This window comes from Humulus lupulus, chromosome 5, assembly GCF_963169125.1.
Source record: "Humulus lupulus chromosome 5, drHumLupu1.1, whole genome shotgun sequence".
Lineage (NCBI taxonomy): Eukaryota > Viridiplantae > Streptophyta > Magnoliopsida > Rosales > Cannabaceae > Humulus > Humulus lupulus.
Genome location: NC_084797.1, coordinates 169440041 through 169459914, shown reverse-complemented (window position 1 = coordinate 169459914; position 19874 = coordinate 169440041). Strand labels below are relative to the sequence as shown.

At 32.4% G+C, this 19874-nt stretch overlaps 1 long non-coding RNA gene across 2 annotated transcripts; it reads left to right on the top strand.

Annotated features, from left to right (window-relative positions):
* Positions 1-16230: 16230 nt before the first annotated feature.
* On the top strand, positions 16231-19573 carry LOC133833832 (uncharacterized). 2 transcript variants are annotated; one of them, XR_009893158.1, is made up of 4 exons: positions 16231-16480; positions 16589-16670; positions 18520-18560; positions 19287-19573. It is a non-coding gene; the product is annotated as an uncharacterized LOC133833832 (long non-coding RNA). The 2 variants fall into 2 exon arrangements; XR_009893159.1 differs by lacking the exon at positions 18520-18560.
* The last annotated feature ends 301 nt before the right edge of the window (positions 19574-19874 follow it).

Sequence of the window (19874 nt, the reverse complement as noted above, 5' to 3'; positions counted from 1 at the left end):
CGGCTTAAAGCTTAGAGTTGTGAATGGAGTGTTCATTATGGTCCAAGATAGAGCAAGAGCTCGCCTGAAGTTCAGAAATACGTATTTGTAGCGTCTCAGAATTTTACTAGTAGTGGTAGTAGTAGTAGTGGTAGTAGTAGTGGTAGTAGTGGTAGTAGTAGTGGTAGTAGTAGTCGTAGTAGCAGCAGCAGCAGTAGTAGCAGTAGTAGTAGTTTAATAAACAATTTTGAACACGCAGACGGCCCAATTGAAGAAATGTTAGGACGGAATCCTGAAATTCATTCAAGAAAATGCAAACGTGTAGTGATTTTTAATCATGACCTAAGAAATCCCAATATTTCTAGTAATACATCCAATAATCCACAAGAGATTACTAAAAATATTAGTAATAACGATGATTATGAGGAACCAAAGGTAATTTCTTTAATACGTTTTTCACTACAATCAGATTTTCGTCGAGACATAATCACAGGCTCGATGCGCGCCCAAAGGCGTAAAACGCTTATTTGGAAATCCTTTCAAGCGAATAGCCATTCCCCCTTTTTTTTGGACAGAATAGACAAAGATTTTTTTTTTCTTTTTCCTCGCCGGTGAAAAAAAAATGAAAAATTTGTTATGGAAAAACACAGAATTTCAGATTTCCGATTATAGAGAAAAAAGGGAAAACGAAAGGATTAAAAAAAACGAAGAGAAAAAAAAAGAAGAAGAACGTATAGAAAGAGCGGAAGCCTGGGATAGCATTGTAGTTGTTCAAATAATAAGAAGTCTTGTGTTAGTAATCCAATCAATTCTGAGAAAATATATTATACTACCCTCATTGATAATAGTTAAAAATATCGGTCGTATACTATTGTTTCAATCTCCCGAATGGTCGGAGGATTTAAAAGATTGGAAGAGAGAAACGCTTGTTAAATGCACTTATAACGACATTCAATTAGCAGAAAACGAATTTCCAAAAAACTGGTTAATAGACGGTATTCAGATAAAGATCCTATTTTCTTTTCGTCTGAAACCTTGGCACAAAGCTAAGCTTAAGCGACAAGAAACTTATAATAATCCAATGAAAAAGAAAGAACAAACAAATGATTTTTGTTTTTTAACAGTTTTGGGGATGGAAACTGAACTTCCTTTTGGTTCTCCCCGAAAACAAATTTCATTTTTTGAACCTATTTTTAAAGAAATCAAAAGAAAACTTATTAAATTGAAAAAGAAATGTTTTAGAGTTGTAAAAGAAAGAAAAGAAAGAACAAACTCAAAAGAAAGAAAAAAAAGGGTTATTCAAAATCAAAGCATTCATTTTTTAAAAAAAATAATAAACGAACTCTCAAAAATAAACCTAATTTTCTTGAAAGAGAAAGAAATCGCAATATATGAATTGAGTAAAAAAAAAAAAAAAAAAGATTTGATAATTAATAATGAGATAATGGATGAATCATCGATTAACATTGAATCGACGAATTGGACAACTTTTTCATTGAAAAAAAAAATACAAGATCTAACTAATAAAACAAATACAATCATAAATCAAATACAAAAAATTCCAAAAGACAACAAAAAAGGATTTATAAGCCCACAAAAAAATATTAGTTTTAACAACATAAGTTATGCTGATGAAAGATTGAAATTGCCAAAAAAGATTTTTCAGACATTAAAATTAAAAAGACGAAAGGCTCGACTAATCCGTAAATCCCATTTTTTTTTTCAACTTTTAATTCAAAGGCTATCTATAAATATCTTTTTTTTTATCAGTAATATTCCTAGAATAAATGGACAAGTTTTTTTCTATTTTTTTGAATCAACAAAAAAAATTCTTAATAAATACAGTTCCTATAAAAACCCTATTTCGACTAATGAAACAAATCCAAATATAACTCAGTTTATTTCGACTATAAAAAACTCAATTTCTAATCTTAATAAGTCACATAATTTTTATGACTTATCCCATTTGTCACAAGCATATGTCTTTTATAAATTATCACAACCCCCCTTTTTTCACTTTTTTAATTTATATAAGTCAAAATTAAGATCTGTCTTTCAATATAAGGGAATATCTTTTTTGCTTAAGAATGAAATAAAGGATTATTTTGTTGGAACGCAGGAAATATTTATTCTCGAATTAAGACATAACCCCCCCCGCAATTATGGAATAAATCAATGGAAAAATTAGTGGTAGTAGTAGTGGTGGTAGTAGTGGTGGTAGTAGTAGTGGTAATGGTAGTAGTAGGAGCAGCAGCAGCAACAGTAGCAATTCTGGGTATCTGTTGAACAGATAATTCAAATTTATTCAATTAATATTCATTTATTTATTCTTTTTAAAATGGGTTAGTTTCACTCCTTGAACTCTATAAATAGGACCTTGCACTTAGCCATTTCCTTTATCATTCAAGCATTCTTCAAAGCCTCCATGCTGCTAAGTATATTCTAGAGAGAAAACACTAGGGTTTTGGGATTAAAATCTTTCCAATCTAAGCTTTTCTAAACACTTGGGAAGTAAGATAGAGTGATATTTCGGTACTGAGGTGTAGATCAAAGTTCTAGTCTATCCAAGGTATTCTTATCCTCAGGTTTAGTTCATTATAGTTCTTTTATCTTCTTTCAGATCCTAACTTGTTATTATGGCATTTGTTAGGTGCTTAAGTTTCTTGAAACTTAAGGTTTTTTGGTAAGTTTCTATCTTGATGGGTTAAATCTTCATTTTCATCTCCATTTCTTTCGAAACTTATGATTCTTATTGTTTGGTTTTAGGAGTTTTCCAATCCCGTTCTTGTCTCCAATATCACGGTTTTTGGTAAGGAAAATAGGTTAGATTGTATGTGTTATGATATGTTCATATGATATGATATGTTATGTTTATGTATATATGTATGTATATGTTTTATGTTGTAGTCACTTGGGAAATATAGTTGCTTAGATAGCAAATAAATTCCAAGAATTTTATCATTATCGTAGATTAGAGTTATGATTAAACCTACCTCGATTAGTAGACAGAGGACATAGGTGGTTTATCATATACTATTTTTGTAATCTAACCTACCTCGATTAGTAGACAGAGGACCTAGATGGTTTTTATCACACACTACGATAATGAGTTAATGGCCATTAATATTGTAGTTCTATGTTTATATGATATATGTTTTTACGTTATATGTTTTTTAATCTTATGATTTATGTTATGTTTTAGTAGATTTTCCTTGCTGGGCATTAGGCTTATTCCTTTTATTTTAGATGGTGCAGGAAAATAAGCTTGGAAGATAGGATGGATTCATGGCAGCTTTGGCATGTGTATTGGGGACGGACTGAATGGATGGACTGCTGGAAGATTGAGGATGAAGTTTATATTTTTGAGTCTTTTCAATTTATGTATTTATTTTCCGCATTTAGTAGTTGAACAAATAATTAAAGGTTTATGTTTCCTTTATGTTTTTATGTAATAACAATGGGATCCCGTATTTTGGATTTTTATAATAAAGTTCTATTATTTTGTGCATGTCTTCCAAAATGGTAGCTATGTCTTAGTAGTTTTAATGGTCCGAGGTCTTAGAATTATTTGGGGCATTACATTATTTAATTTTGAAAGATGTATTTTTTTATTCTGGATTTTAGTAGAAATTTGATTTCAGCTTCCATGTTGCAATTAGAACAATTTGTTATGACTTTCACAAGTTCTAATATATCTATTTCTTTCAATGGATCACTATTGTGTATTGCATGTTTGGAAAATGAGCTTTATATTCTGCGATCTAACAAACCCCTCGCTCTTAATAATGATTTATTCAAAGTAGCTAAACGTAGGACCAATAAACGTCAAAAGGCTGATAATGATAACATGGCGTATTTATGGCACTTAAGACTAGGTCCCATTGGCTATGATAGAATTCAAAAACTTACAAAGGATGGGCCTTTGAGGGAACTCACCTTAGGTGAATTACCTGTCTGTGAATCTTGTCTAGAAGGCAAACAGACCAAGCGTCCATTCTCTGCATAGGGTGATAGGGTCGAAGAACCACTTGGACTTGTTCATTGAGATGTTTGTGGACCTTTGAATGTACAAGCTAGGGGTTGTTTTGAGTATTTCGTCACTTTCATTGATGACTACTCTAAATACTCATGTCTTTACCTAATTCATAGGAAATCAGAAACATTTTCAAAATTTTAGGAATTCCTGGCAATGTCTTTACCAATTAGGTAAAACATTAGAGATCTTGCGATCTGATAGGGGTGGAGAATATTTAGATATGCAGTTCCAAGATCATTTAACTGAACTTGGGATTTTATCATAACTTACTGCCCCGGGTACTCCGCAAAAAAATGGTGTAGTGAAACGCCAAAATAGAACTTTATTATAAATGGTTAGATGCATGCTTAGTTACTCAACTCAGCCAACTTCATTTTGGGGACATGCAATTTACGTCATTATAGAATCTTGGGGTGTCCCGCCCACATCTTGAGAAAAAAGGAAGGAAAGATAGAACCGCGAACCAAAGTTTGCATGTGTGTTGGCTATCCTAAAGGAAATCGTGGTGGACTTCTCTATAGTCATTTAGAAAAGAAAATGTGTACTTCTACGAATGCTACTTTTCTGGAAAATGACTATGTCCAAAACTTCAAATCGTGCAGCAAAGTAGTTTTTGAGGAGATGGTTGAATAATTGACTCCAACCAATGTTCCATCGTCATCAATGCAAGTTAATGATGAAATTCCCACTCTTCATATCCAACCGACGCAAGTCAATTTAAATGAAGAAAGTACCATTGTTCCTGAGCAAAAAGTCATGGAGCCTCGTCGTAGTGGGAGGGTTTCTAGGAACCCAGTTCGCTATGGTTTGTATGGTGAAACCAATATGGTTGTTGGTGACACTAGGGATGCTAATTTGTTGTCTTTCAAATAGGAAATGGCTAGCCCTAAAAAGGAACTATGGCTCGAAGCCATGAAACAGGAAATGGAGTCCACCTACTCAAATTCCGTCTAGGATCTTGTGGAAGCACCTAGTGACTTTAGGGCTATTGGGTGCTAGTGGATCTACAAGAAGAAACGAGGTGTTGATGGAAATATCGAAACTTATAAATCTCGATAAGTGGAAAGGGTTATACCCAAAGAGAAGGTGTGGACTATGAGGAAACTTTTAGTCTGGTAGCCATGCTCAAGTCCATTCGCATCCTCCTATCCATAAGATCTGGAAAATGGATGTCAAGACAACTTTTCTTAATGGGAAGCTTGACGAAGTCATTTATATGGATTAGCCAGAAAGATTTAAAGTAGCTGGACAAGAAGGAAAGGTTTGCAAGTTTAATAGGTCCATTTATGGACTTAACCAAGCTTCTTGTTCTTGGAACCTTAGGTTAGATGAAATAATCAAAACTTATGGCTTTGAACAACATATTGATGAGCCTTGTGCTTACCAACTGAAGGCAAATCAAATAGTGGTATTCCTGGTTCTTTATGTAGATGATATCTTACTCATTGGAAACAATGTTAAGAAATTATCAGATGTGAAGAATTAATTGAGCACTCAATTCCAGATGAAGGATTTGGGCAAAGCAAGTTAAGTTCTAGGTATCCAAATCATTAGGGATAGAAAGAACAAACTCTTAGCTCTATCACAAGCAACTTACATTGATAAAGTGCTTGAACATTTCACAATGGAAAATTCCAAGAAAGGACGTCCACCATCCCGCCATGGAATTCATCTTTCAAAGAAGCAGTCTCCTCAGACTCCTGAAGAGGAAGATGCAATAAGAAAAGCTCCTTACGCATCTACAGTTGGAAGTTTGATGTATGTTATGTTGTGTACTAGACCAGATATCTCCTATGCAGTGGGAGTAGTGAGTAGGTATCAGTCAAACCCAGGACCAGAACATTTGATAGTAGTTAAGCATATTCTACAATATGTAAGGCGAACTTGGGATTATATGTTAGTCTACAAGGGTGATGTTCTGAACCCTGTAGGCTACACCGATTAATATTTTCAGACTGATGTCGATGATAGGAAGTCTACTTCTAGAATGGTGTTTACTCTTGGGGGTGGAGTTGTGTTATGGAGACACATAAAGCAGTTTGTGATCTCAGATTCCACCATTAAGGCTGAGTACATAGATGTGTCTGAAGCAGCTAAGGAAATAGTCTGGCTAAAGAATTTTTATTCAGTTCTTGGTGTTATTACAGATATGGATAAACCGCTTGTGTTGTTTTGTGAAAACACAGGAGTGATAGCCAATTCGAAAGAACCTCAAAGTCATACGAGGAGTAAGCAAATAGAAAGGAAGTATCACATAATTCGAGAATCTGTAGTCAGGGGAGATGCGAAGGTTATGAAGATTGTATCTAAAGATAATCTTATAGAACTGTTTACAAAGACACTACAAGAAGCTACCTTTGATGAGCATATCAAGGAAATGAGATTAGTAGAATTAAGGCATGAGTTTCAATTAGTGTAAGTGGGAGTTTGTTGGGGTTTTATGCCCAAATTAAAACTCAATTTCTTTGTAATCTCATTTATTATCAATAAAATAATAGAAATCAATTTTTGACTTGATCAATCACTTTGTGCACATGTTTTATTTTCATGATTATTTGTTTAATATAAAATTCTATTAAATCCCGAGCATATAGCTAATCGTATTAGTGCGTAATCACAGTTGAATATGAATATGATTATATGTTCAAACATAAGTTAGTCCTAAGATTAGTTAATGCACATGACTTACACTGACTTGTCAATCTACGATATGATCTACTTACACACTACAGTGTTATGGTCTTTCTAGAATATTAGCAAAGTTGATAAGATCAGATGTATTTGTTACATCAGACTAGACCGATATTTACAGTATATAGGATAAGAAACATACCGTTATTATCTATTCTAGTCATATCATATCAGAGTGGTTAGTATTCTACCTGATTGTATTATTTGAGTTCTTTGACTTGTTCGTTACCAGCTTACCCTTCGTACTAGCCCATACTTATATCTTGGGAACTCGGTAGTATAATTGAGTGGGAGTGTTCATCATAGATATGAACATCTATAGCTTCTGATTAAGAAGTAAAACGATGGTTTCCTTTTAGTTTAGTTCAAGGTGCTAAATGATAGAGATCTCATTTCAGTAATTAATATTAGTTTACTGAAATATCATTTACAATGAACTAAATGTTTTAAGGATAAAATAAAATGAGGGGTAAAACGATATTTTTAGTCCCATATCATTGTAGACTGTCTATAGAGGATTGAGTGACAATTATGGTTGTAACAATAGATAATTAATAACGTATCTATATTGGTTATAGAGCATCTACGAATTCAAGAGTGCAATTCTAAGTCTTTAGTGGAGTCACGAGGAATTAAAAAGTTAGTAAATTTATTTGTTAAATTTATGATAACTTACTGGAGTTTGATTTCACAGGCCCATGATCCCCACTGTACCTTGGATAAAATCAACTAGATAGTCTCAATTTATTTATTTTATTATCAATAGAATTATCAAAGTTGACCGGGTCAATTTTGGATAGTTTCACAGGGTTATACAATTTAGAAAAGAAAAGAGATTTTAGGGCAACTTTATTAATTTAGACAAATTGATGTCTAAATTAATAAATAAGTTTAAATCAAGGTTCATATTATAAATAATTAATTTGATAAACGATTTAAATAATTATTTAATTAATTAATCAATAGAAAATAATACTGGCCTTGATTTTAAGTCCAACGAGCTTATAATTGAATGAGAAATTTCATGAGCCTAAAGCCCATGATAATTTCGACCTAATGGCTGATATTACCTATTATTTTATTGATCTTTAATTAAATAAATGACATAATTGAGCCTACAAACGGAATGCTAAGTGAGAGTTGAGACAAGAGATTTCTAGATGATCAGAACATCTAGATTTGATGCTCTAGGTTTTAGATTCTCTCTACTGCAAAAGTCCTTTTCTAAGCCTTTAAATTATATTATCTTCTTCTTCTTTTTGTATCTATCTTATGTGTTGAAAATTGCCCACTCTAGTCTAGGTGATTCTAAGGATAATTTGGTGATTCTAAGACTGTGAAGAAAATTGAAGATCGGTTCAGTTTTTTGGTGATACTCTGCGACAAAAATGATTCAAGGGTTAGAAAAAATGAATGAATGACTAATACATTCCACTGCGTATAATGTAAGTGTTATTATCATTATCTTTGTTAAAATTCAATTGTAGAAACATGTTCTAGTTTGTCTTATATTAATTTTTTTAATATTAGATTTACATGAAAATAGACAATATCATGTATAAGTTTTCCCAGCATGATACCCCTGTGAGTGCAACTCTTCGAGTTTATGGTCACGGGACATCTAAACAAAAAAAATGAGTAGTTAAGTACCTGGTCAAAGAAAACAACACTAGAGTACCCAAAATTATTCACATAAAGGGATATTGCTCGTGAGGGAGGAGGAAAACACAGAAGGGGTAGCTGAACCTTAGGGATTCCTTAACCAAAAGCTGTAGACACCTATCATACAATTATCAAAACCAAGCATTTATATAAGCCATAACAAGCATGCTCCAATAAAGGAAAGAATTAAAGGATAGAGAACTTACGTGATAAAAAACTCCGATAGGTCTGGTAAGTTGTCCTTACGAGGATGAACTGGTGACCATCGATCACGAAAATCCTCACGGAGCTGTTGAGGTAGCCAATGGGCTCTAGGGCGATCTGCTCTGGAGACTAGTTCTTTTCAACAAAGAACGGATCTTGAAGATCGCACAAGGAATAAGATGAGGGTAGAGTTTTTCTAGTGTGAAGAGAAAAGAGGGAAAATTCTGACTTTAAATAGGGGTTCCAAAATTTGAATCGATGGTCAAATGGTAACCGCAAGTACTCGAGTGCCATCCGATGACTCACTGAAGAAAGTACCATCTCGAGACGCCCGTCGAATTGATGGCCTACTACTCGGGACAGACTAGCAAGGGAAGTCGCAGAGTGTTGACCCGTCGGAGGCGACACATATCATCAAAATTTAATGCGTTCTCATGCCCTCGACCACTGAGTGAATGCCATGTGTCCAAGCATTAAAGGTAGCCACAACTTCTGAGGTGATCCCAATGGTCGACACGTGTCCTACCGAGCTCGGGGAGTGTCAGCCAGGAGGAGAGACTTTCTCTTCCACGTGTCGGATACCGAGAAGTCTCCACCGTACGCTAGAGACTTGGGGGAAAATGTTGTAAGTCATTTTCAACTTGTTGGCCACGTCAGCAAACGATGCCACTTGGCAGGAAGAATAAGAGGTTCCCCAAAGAGTTATCAACGCCATACTAACGACCCTGATTTTGATAGTTCCCCATGAGAGGCCTTGACTACTCTTGTGAACCCCCGACAATGGACTTATCTGGGGGGCCTTGCAAGATTCTCAGAGACTTAAGGGGACCATTCTTCTCAGAGGTGGTCCCCAACACCTTTTCCATTGGAGTTTTGGGGACCGCCTACTTTTTAGGCTAGACCACCGCCTCTAAGGGTCCTTAATCTAGTACCACGTGTAATATATCCTTCTATATCCTAAATATCCCCCAAAAAATGGGGGATGATTTTTACTGTAATAAAGGCTGACAGCCTACTGCTTACCCATAAGGTTGACTATAAATAGGACCTCAGGGGGTCATTTGTAGGGGATCTGAAACCATACTTTCTAGAATCCTATTTTACCTTTAATCAAGACCATCCTCTGCCCAAGTTGTAATCTCGAAAGGACCCTATCATTCCGGCCAGTCCTCAATAATACAAGTGACTTGTGGACTAGGCCTTGTTAACGACCGAATGACGTAAGAATCTCATAGCTTTTTACTTATTTGTTGTTCGTTTCTATCGTTTGTCGAGTTGACAAAAAATCCAGTCAACAATAAGATTAAAGAGTTTACTTAATAATCTGGTTTATTGGAGATTCATTTTATAGGTACATGGTCCTCAGGTCACCTCTGTCCTACAATGTCAAAGGTAAGAATGTCATAAGGAAAATTTGTAGAGAGAATGACTATATTGCAAAGGAATTAATTTTTTGGTGCAAGCAAATAATTATGTGATCATTATGGGCAATTGATTAATTGTGAATTAATTAACGAATTAATTGTATAGTTTTTATTTTGAAAAACTATATGTTAAAATAAATATTAATCATATTTGGATTAATATAGAGAGATTAATAATCATCTTATTTATAATAAGACATTTATTTATTTATTTAACTGATATTTTAAGATAAAGTTAATTTCGAATTAACTGATATTTATTTTGGGATAGATATATTATCTTAAATATTAATTAAACAAACACTTGATAGGCTACGAGATGTAATGTTATTTATTATATCTATATATGTATGATCTTAGCTGGTATTAATAAATTTTCAAAAGATCATATTTCGCTGCGCATTCTGATTTTCATATTTAATACCAACACTTACACCAATGAAGTTCCCTTCTGTCAAAATTAGCACCCCACCAAAACTTAGCTGCCAATGCATGAAGATGCTTAATAAGACCTTTAGGGATTTTAAAACAACTCATCTTGTAACTAGGAATAGCTTGGACTATTGCTATTATAAGAACTTCATTTCTTGCTTGAGAAAAATAAATGACTTTTTCCAACTCTTCAACTTTTGTCGCACCTTATGTCTAATCATACTAAAAACTCCCTTTTTGTTTCTACCAATGGGGTAAATAGCAATTGGGGTCCCCAAACTTCACTAGTTGTATCACTTAGGTCCCCAATTTTTTTTTTTTTTTTGTAGCTATTAGATCCCAACCATTACTTTTTGGCTCACTTAGGTCCCCAATGTTATATTTTATTAAATAAATCCTAATTTAAAATGGTAAAATGAGATTTAAACAAAAAAAATAGCATCTATTTTCTCTCTAAGCCCATTTTAATTAATTAATTATTACCAAATATATTATTTTGGTTGATTGACCTAAATATTTTTAATAATTCACGAGGAGTTTAAGTATAAATGTGTGTAGTGTAAAAAATAAGGGTATAGATAGGATTACCCTTAATAAGTTTTATGCTTCTAAAATTTAAAGTATGTCATTTTTTATTAAAAAATGATAAAATAATTAATATATAAGTGATATAATCAATATTTTAGAGGTATAATCGAATTTTTTTTATTATTATATTTTAATATTTAATGAGAATATTTAGATCAATTTACCAAAATAATATATTTGGTAATAACTAATTAATTAAAAGGGGCTTGAGGAGAAAAAAAAAGGGTGCACTATTTTTTTTTTTTTTTGTTAAAATCATATTTTACCCGATTTATTTAATAAAATATAACATTGGGGGACCTATGTAAGACAAAAAATAAAGGTTGGAGATCTAATTGCTACAAAAAAATATTGGAGACCGAAGTGATACAACTAGTGAAGTTTAGGGACCTCAAGTGTTATTTACCCCTACCAATATAGGTTGGAAGGCCCAAATACTTAGCAAGAGTCGACACCAACTTAACTCTCATGGAAGTAGATATATCCTCCCCAATATCAGGAACACAGTAGCCCACACACATTTTAGACTTCTCAAAGTTCACAATCTACCCAGAAAGAGTAGAATATTGGCGAAGAATATTATACATCACCCTACATTCATCAACATTAGCACCCATAAACACAAAGCTATCGTCCCCGAAGAATAAAAGAGAAATATGAACTCCATTATTCCTAAAGTGAATCATATCAATCAAACCTTGTATGACCGCATCTTGAATAAGACATGAGAGCCCCTCTGAAAAAATAAGGAACAAGAACGGAGAAAGAGGATCTCCTTGATGGAGACCTCTTTTAGGGATAATCTTACCTCTAGCAGCTCTATTTTTAAGCACTGAATAAGAAACTGAAGTAATGCAGCTCATAATCTTACTAACCCACTTCTACGCATAGCCCATGCCTCTCATCATAGTCACAAGAAAATTCCACTCAACATGGTCATATGCTTTCGTCAAATCAAGCTTAAGAGCTACTTTATTTTCTTTACCAAAGCGACCTTTTTCATACAATGCAGCCCTTCAAACCCAATGATAGCATTTTCTTGAATCAAATGACCTCCAAAAGCACTTTGCTCTTGCAAAATAACCAAATGTAAGTTGTCCTTCATTCGATTAGCTAAGCATTTCGAAATGGCTTTGTACACCACATTACAAAGGCTAATAGGTCTGAATTCCATGACTCGAAGAAGATTCTTAACTTTCGCAATCAAAAAAATTAAGGTTTCATTAACCTTTTCCAAATCTAAATTTTCATTAAGAACTTGGAGACAAGCAGTAGTTACACTAGAGCCCACAATATGCCAATATTTTTTAAAAACGAAACTTGAAAGTCCATCCATACCCGACACCTTTGACGGAACTATTTCTTGAAAAGTCTTTTTAACCTCATCCTTAGTAAATCGAGCTAACAAACGATCATTCTCAAGCATCACTTAACTTATAAGGAATACAATCACTAAAGTACCGCAAATCAGTACTAGAAGGAGAAGAAGAAGTAAATAAAGTATGGAAATAATTACACACAATACCTTCCATGTCTGAGTCTTCCAAATCAAATCAGAGTTGAATAACCCTTTAATCTCGTTCTTTTTCCTACGTTGAGAGTCTTTTTGATGAAAAAATCTGGTATTATGATCTCCTTTAGCCAGCCACACAGCTCTACTTCTTTGTCGCCAATAGGTTTCATTTGTATCCATGACAACATTCAAATCTTTCTCTAGTTGCTTTGCCTCCATCCAATCATTAGAATTAGTGGAAGACCATAAATCTACAATATGATTTTGTACCTGTTTAACCCAAAATTGGTACATTTTAAAATTTATCAACTCGCAAGTGCACAAATCTTTAATTAAGTATATATATTGTATAAGCACGAGGTCGAATTCAAAGAAATTGCGTAAAATTCAAGAAAAAACTAATTTAATATAAATTATTTTAATTCTAACAAAGTTCTAATAATGATGAGATTTTTGGTAACAAATTGAAATGTTTAAAAAATGAAAATAATTAACTGAAAGATTATTTTAATAGTCTAAATAAGAATTATTAAGATTTCATATTCTAAGTATAAATAATAAGATTTATTGATATATTGATTCTCATAATTCATTAGAAATCGATCTAACTATTTTTCTAAAATAGATTTTCCTTCGCTTCAAAATTATAACTTCTTAGTATTAAATGTGAAATAATTTAATAAAACTACAAATAATAAAAAAATTATTATTTTTAGCAAAATTTAAAACCAATCTTTAATCATTTCTAAATATAAAGATAATTTATATTAAAGATAAATAAATTATTGAGAAAAACGAAAATCATGAACATCATATTGTACTATTGAGAATCAATACAAAAATAAATATTTAATTAAGTATACTAAGTTTTATCAACCATGTTAATAATAAGAGAACAGAACATAGAAACTCATAACAAAATAAGTAAATACAAATAATGTCAGATCGCACAATGTTTTTTTTGGATTTCTAAAATCCTATGCACTTATTTATAGTAAGGTAAAATGACTAAAAGTTAAATAAAACTTACTAAAAAATGCATAAGGTAATTTTGTAATTAAAAATATTAAATTCTCACTTGACACATGTCATAAGTTGATTGGCTGAGTTTAGGCAGCTGGACACATGTCCTATTGTTGTTTGTTGAAGTGGGCTGCAACTTGGACACTTGTCAAGACGTTATTGGGTGAGAATGGGACACTTGGCAGCCCCTAAATAGAGGCAAAAAGCATTTCAGCACATGTCTTTGGGCGGTGGAGATGAAGATAACTCACGGAGGGAGTGTGTGACCAAACGCTTGGCTGGAGGCGGACGCGTGTGCCACGCTCGCGTGCTGGGCGAGTGAGATCTAGGGGACAGGCGGGTCCCAGTGGCAGGCCTGTGCAGAAGGTGACACTTGGCACCTAGGGCGTTTTTGGGGCCTTGGGCCATGTGGGCCTAGTGAGTTTTGGACCTTTCTCCTATTTGTGAAAATGCCAATTTTCTTTATTTTGGGCCTCAATTTGCTTCTTTTTTTTAATTCATTTTCAAATCTGCCACAAATCCTATTTTTTCTCCAAACAAAGATCAAATTAAATCCAAACAAAAATATTTTCAACATAAAAATATATCACATTAATTCCATGAAAATATTAATTAAATGTTAATTTATTTTGATTTTTTAGAACAATAAATATGAATTTTTGAGCATTTATCAGTAACCAAGTTAATCGCTAATTAGTCTCTGCCTTGTTGATTTTGTTCCAATCCGCTAGCCTCCTACCACACTTACGAATAGTGGAACCCAACTTATTATGATCTTTCCAAATTGTTGAAATGATCTCTTCACACCTGCCATCATTCACTCAAGCCTCCTCAAAATCGAATTTAGACTTCCAACAAACTTGACTCCCTTTTCTATCCTTTATCTCACTAAACGATAATAGGATAGGTTGATGGTCTGAATTCCAACGAGATTAATGCTGAACTGTTGAAATAGGGAATTGAGAAAACCATTCCCCATCACCAAAAATTCTGTCCAATCTTTCAAAAACTAGGTTCCCATGACGACCATTACACCACGTGAATGAATCTATTTCAAAGGCTATCTCCCCCAAGGAACAATCATCAATAACCCTTCTAAAATTCATTATAAGATATTCAGGTTGACAAGAGCCCCAAATTTCTCTGAATTAGCCAATATCTCATTAAAATCACTGCCACAAATCCATGGCCCGGGAGAATCAAAGCAAAGTCTTCTTAGTAACTCCCAATAGTGAACTCTAAGAGAAGCAACTAGGTTACCATAGAAACCAGAAAAATACCACACACTTCCTCCTATCATCTTAATAGCAACATCAATATGAGCATTAGAAAATGATAAAAGGTGCACTTCAACCTCAACTATCCATAGGAGCATTAGACCACCACTTCTACCTCGAGCTTCAACAATTATACACCCTTCAAACCCCAAAAAAGCATGAAACCTTTCAACCTGATCTTTCTTTAATCTGGTTCTGATAGGAAAATAATCAAATGATGAAACTTATGAATATGTGATGATAAAGTACGAAATGTCATGGGATTCCCAAGCCCTTCAACATTCCAACAAAGCGTATTCATGTTATTCGCGCGACCCTGAATATCAAAGTTCACCGAATCAAGTTCCAATCCAGAAGATAAATCCATACACTTAGAAAGTCACCTTAGCCTTACTGTTGGTATTAAATTAGAAAAATATCAAAATACGCAACGGAATGTATAAGGAGGGGATTTTAAAAAATTATTAATACAATTCAGGATCATATATCTATACATATATTAAATTAAAAAATACAAGGAATAGAGATGACCTCGCGTCGCCTATCAAGCGTCCTTGAGTCTTTTAGTAAAATCAATGATCTTCCTATCATTATGAAAGCTCACACCTTAGCCTTCCAAATCGTTCCTCTAACACAAGGACATGTGTGGGCATGTAGGATTTACATGTTGATTTAGGCACTCTAGATGTACTCAGCACATGAGAATAGGTTTGAGAAGAAAGAGACTATGAAAACTTCTAGAATTTCAGGTATTGAAAATTTTATCGTTTCTTTCTTTGGAGAGAGTATGATGTAGTGCACCAATTTTTTTTTTTAGATTATTTAAATTTTGTGTTTTATTTTATTTAAATGTTAAGTGTGATGAATTGTTTTATTTAAATGTTGTTTATTTTATTTAGTTGTTGTTTGTTTTATTTGATTGTTTGATTTAATTGTTAGAATTGTTTGGTATAATCTTTTTGAATTTAAATTTGTTAATTGTTTGTTTGGTTATTTATTTTAATAAGTGAATAATTGTGTAATATGTTTATTTTACTATTAGTGTTACATTTTAAATAAGTGTGACAATTGATGTGATTATGTGAGATTTGGTTGAATGCACTAAGGTGCATGGTAGATAGCGATGCACTCTAGTGATTTAGTGTGTGCAAGTATATGGTAATAAGATGCACATGTGTGGATTTTCTACACATTTTATAATCGCCATTTATTTGATATTATTGAGTAGTTTTATTTAATTGATAGAAAAATAAATATAATAAAAGAAAAGGGCAAGTAGTGTGGACGTGTAGCTATTAGTGGGGATTGATTGATTTTCTTTTTCATTATTTTTTTTAAGGAGAATAAATTTTAATTGGATGAGGATAGTCATTTTGGGAAATCACCATTTATCTCGAATCTTTTATAATAAAAGAAATTAAAAGAAAATAAAGGAGAAAGGAAACTTACCATTTCTTTTTTGGAGAGGCTTTATGAGGGGATTAGGTTAAGAAGGGAATGAAAGATTTGGAAGAGCATTTTCTCATAGGCTGTCGTGGGGTTGAAGAGAGGAAGAGAGAGAGAGAGTGGAAAGCTAGAGAGAGAGAGAAAGGAAGGGCTGCCATTTTTTCTAGAGAGAAAGGAAGAAGAAGAAGAAAGGGTTCAAGCTAGGGTAAGGTTTTTGGTTGTTTTTCCTTTTGATTAATCTAGTATTTTGGATTGTCTCTAACTTTGTTCATCTTCTTCTCCATCTTGACTATTCAAAATATACAACCCCTAGGGTTTGAGCAAGGAGGTTATTGGATTCTTGATTGGATTGGATACTTGATTGGATTGGATTCTTGATTTTCTATCAAGAAGAGGTATTGAAATCCCTCCCTAAATTTTGTGATTTTTGGTTTTGGTGAATAGATTATTAGAGGGATTATGGTTAAAGGGGATTTATGTTTTGGGTAGGAAAAATGGGTACTTTGTGTTCTTGATATCTTGTTGATAATGAGTTGTTTGATTTGCATGAAGGGTATTATGGTTTGATGTATAAAAGGGTTTTGATGTTGATTTTCTATGTATAGTGATTAGTGGTAATTTATGAATGCAATATGGGGATTTCGGCTTAGGCATACCTAAGGATCATCTTATATTTTGTTTGATGTTTTATGATTTTCAATTTATTAGATCCATGTTTTAGGACCTATGTAATTTGGGTAAAATGATAATTGGCAATCTTGATATTTGGATCCATGAAATTTTGATAGGATGTATATGATATTGTGGAAGAATAAATTATAAGATGCATGAAAAATGATAGAAACATGTTAGGTTTAATATAAAGGCATATGTGAATATGGTGTTTATGAATTAATGTATGTTATTGTGAATGTTAGTGTTTTGTTGGATATCATGTGTAGATTCAATGGAATAGAAAAATGGTTTTTATAAGATTGCATGTGAATATGTGTTAGTAATACTCTTAGAATTATTCAATAATAAGAGCATGATGAGATTTTGGACATGTATGATTTTATGTCAAATTTTTGAGATAAAAGATGAATTTCATGAGAAATTAAGCTTGCTATTTTTGTAAATAATTGGGTAAAAGTTTGATAAAAAAATTATTTGCATGCATAAGCAATGTCCTTGATGTTATGTTAATTTTATGAAATTAAAAAGGGTATTTTAAGTCACAATAAAATGATATTTTACTCAAATAAATACCTACAGAATTTTTATTGCATTTTTAGAAAAATATGATGTTTTAAATTGAATATGGTGATTTTTAAAGATAAAAATGGTTGCTAGAATTTTTGTAAAAAAAAAGTGAAGTGTTTCAATAAAATGAATTTGATGAGTATTTGAAATAAAATTAATACCCTAAATTATGGTAATATTAAAAGTGGTATTTTAATATGGTATGAATGCATATTTTGATAAGTTATGATTTTTCTTTATTTTTTATTGAGAAAAATATTTAGAATCAATTTATTGTGATTTTCAAAGAAATTAAATAGTGGCTAAAAGTTTGGTTTAAAAAGTTAAAAATGATTATTTAATTGTCACATATGGGTTTATGTTACATAAAACTAAGTCTTAAATAATTTAAATAAAATATATTTTCCCACACTTAAAAATATATTTTTCTCACATCATTTATGTACCACAATTAACCAATATTAAAATTGATTTTCTAAAGAAACATAGTAATCATAGGTATTTTAAATAAATTCCAAACTTTTGTTATTTCTTTGTAATTTGAGAATAATAAATGAAATTATCACATATTTTTTTAAGCTAAATAAAATTATTTTATAAAATAATGTTTTGAGAGATTTAATCAACCTAGAAATTTTAAGAAAAATAAAGCATGTTATAAGTCTATTAATTTTTAAAAACGATAGAAGTAAGACATGTAGAATTTTCGTTTTAAAACGTCACAATTACGCAATGTTCCCACGTATGCATGTTACATGAAAATCCACTTTTACATTCAAAATTATGTCTATTATTCAACCATGTGGTTTTTATAGAAAGAGCATGCATGTAAAATAAGCAAAATGAGCATTATTCTTTTATGGCCTTATGTGTAGTTAAGAATAATTGCATGTTATGTATAACTCTTATTATGTGTGGATGGCTCATGCACACATGAGTTGTATGAAATAGCAATATAGTAATTTTATGAACCTAAGAAATGTTGTTTTGGTTATGGTATAGGCTCGTTGAGAGGTTGTGAAATTTCTTAGCTCGCACCTGAGGTAAGGAAGTTAGATAGATTTTATGATTTCATGCTATGAATGGTAAGATTGTTGTATGAATGAATCATTATGAATTATGAATGCCATAATGTGATGATATGTGGCTTCTATGAATATGATATGTTTATGAATGGATGTTAGCGTGATGAATGCGACACATCAAATAGGTTGCTAAGGATATAAAGACGTAACCTGAGTTACTAAGGATATAAAGACGTAACTCCTATGTTTATGAATAGATGTTAGCGTGATGAACGCGACACATCAAATGGGTTGCTAAGGATATAAAGACGTAACCCGAGTTACTAAGGATATAAAGACGTAACTCCTAGGGCGGACGCGCCGAGGTTATTCAAGGACCAGAGACTCTTATTTACCTCAAAGGGTGACATGGACAAGTTAGCGGGCCATATTCACAAGGAATTTTGTATGAATGTGATATGATGTTATGTTACGATAATGTTATGATATGCTATGATGATATGTTATGATAATGTTATGATATGCTATGATGATATGTTACGATAATGTTATGATATGCTATGATGTTATGTTACGATAATGTTATGATATGCTATGATGTTATGTTACGATAATGTTATGATATGCTATGATGTCATGATGTTTAAGACGAATGATAGTGTTTGTATTTGTTGTATCCTTACTTGCTTATTGTTTGCATTTCCTTACTGGACTTTTAGCTCACCCCATTACTTTCCCTTCCAGATAGCAAATAGGATTTCTCTATGGCACGCGTGGTGACGTGAGGAGTTCTATCGTCGTAGGGTGTATGGCGTGGGGTATCCTATGGACGGAATAAACGATCACTTTAGGACGCCATTTTAATTATGTTATGTTTTAAGACACTTTCGAAATTTTCAGTGGGACTTAATTATTTAATTTTGTTTCTTTAGAACTTTGCATAAAAACTCATATTTTCTTTTTAAACTAATGGGCCCAACTTGCATTGTTTTAAGCAAGTCCCCACTAAGACCTTTATAAAAAGTGGTTTTCTTTATGGACCAATGATATGTGAATGTTTTATTAAGTACTAGTCTAGGACGTTCTTTACATATGATAACCCTGAAACAACTTAGAAAAAAAAATCGCTTCTTTTTCAGGTTTATAAAAATAATTAAACTATTTTTAATAATCTTTATTTTATTAAAATTAAACTGATTAATAACAACTATTTTAATTATTTAACTAAAATCATATTTAAAATAAATAATTAAATAAACAAGTTAATATGAAATTCAAAATTCAATTCTCAGGGATGTGGCACATGTAAGTGGCGCCACTCACTGTCAGATA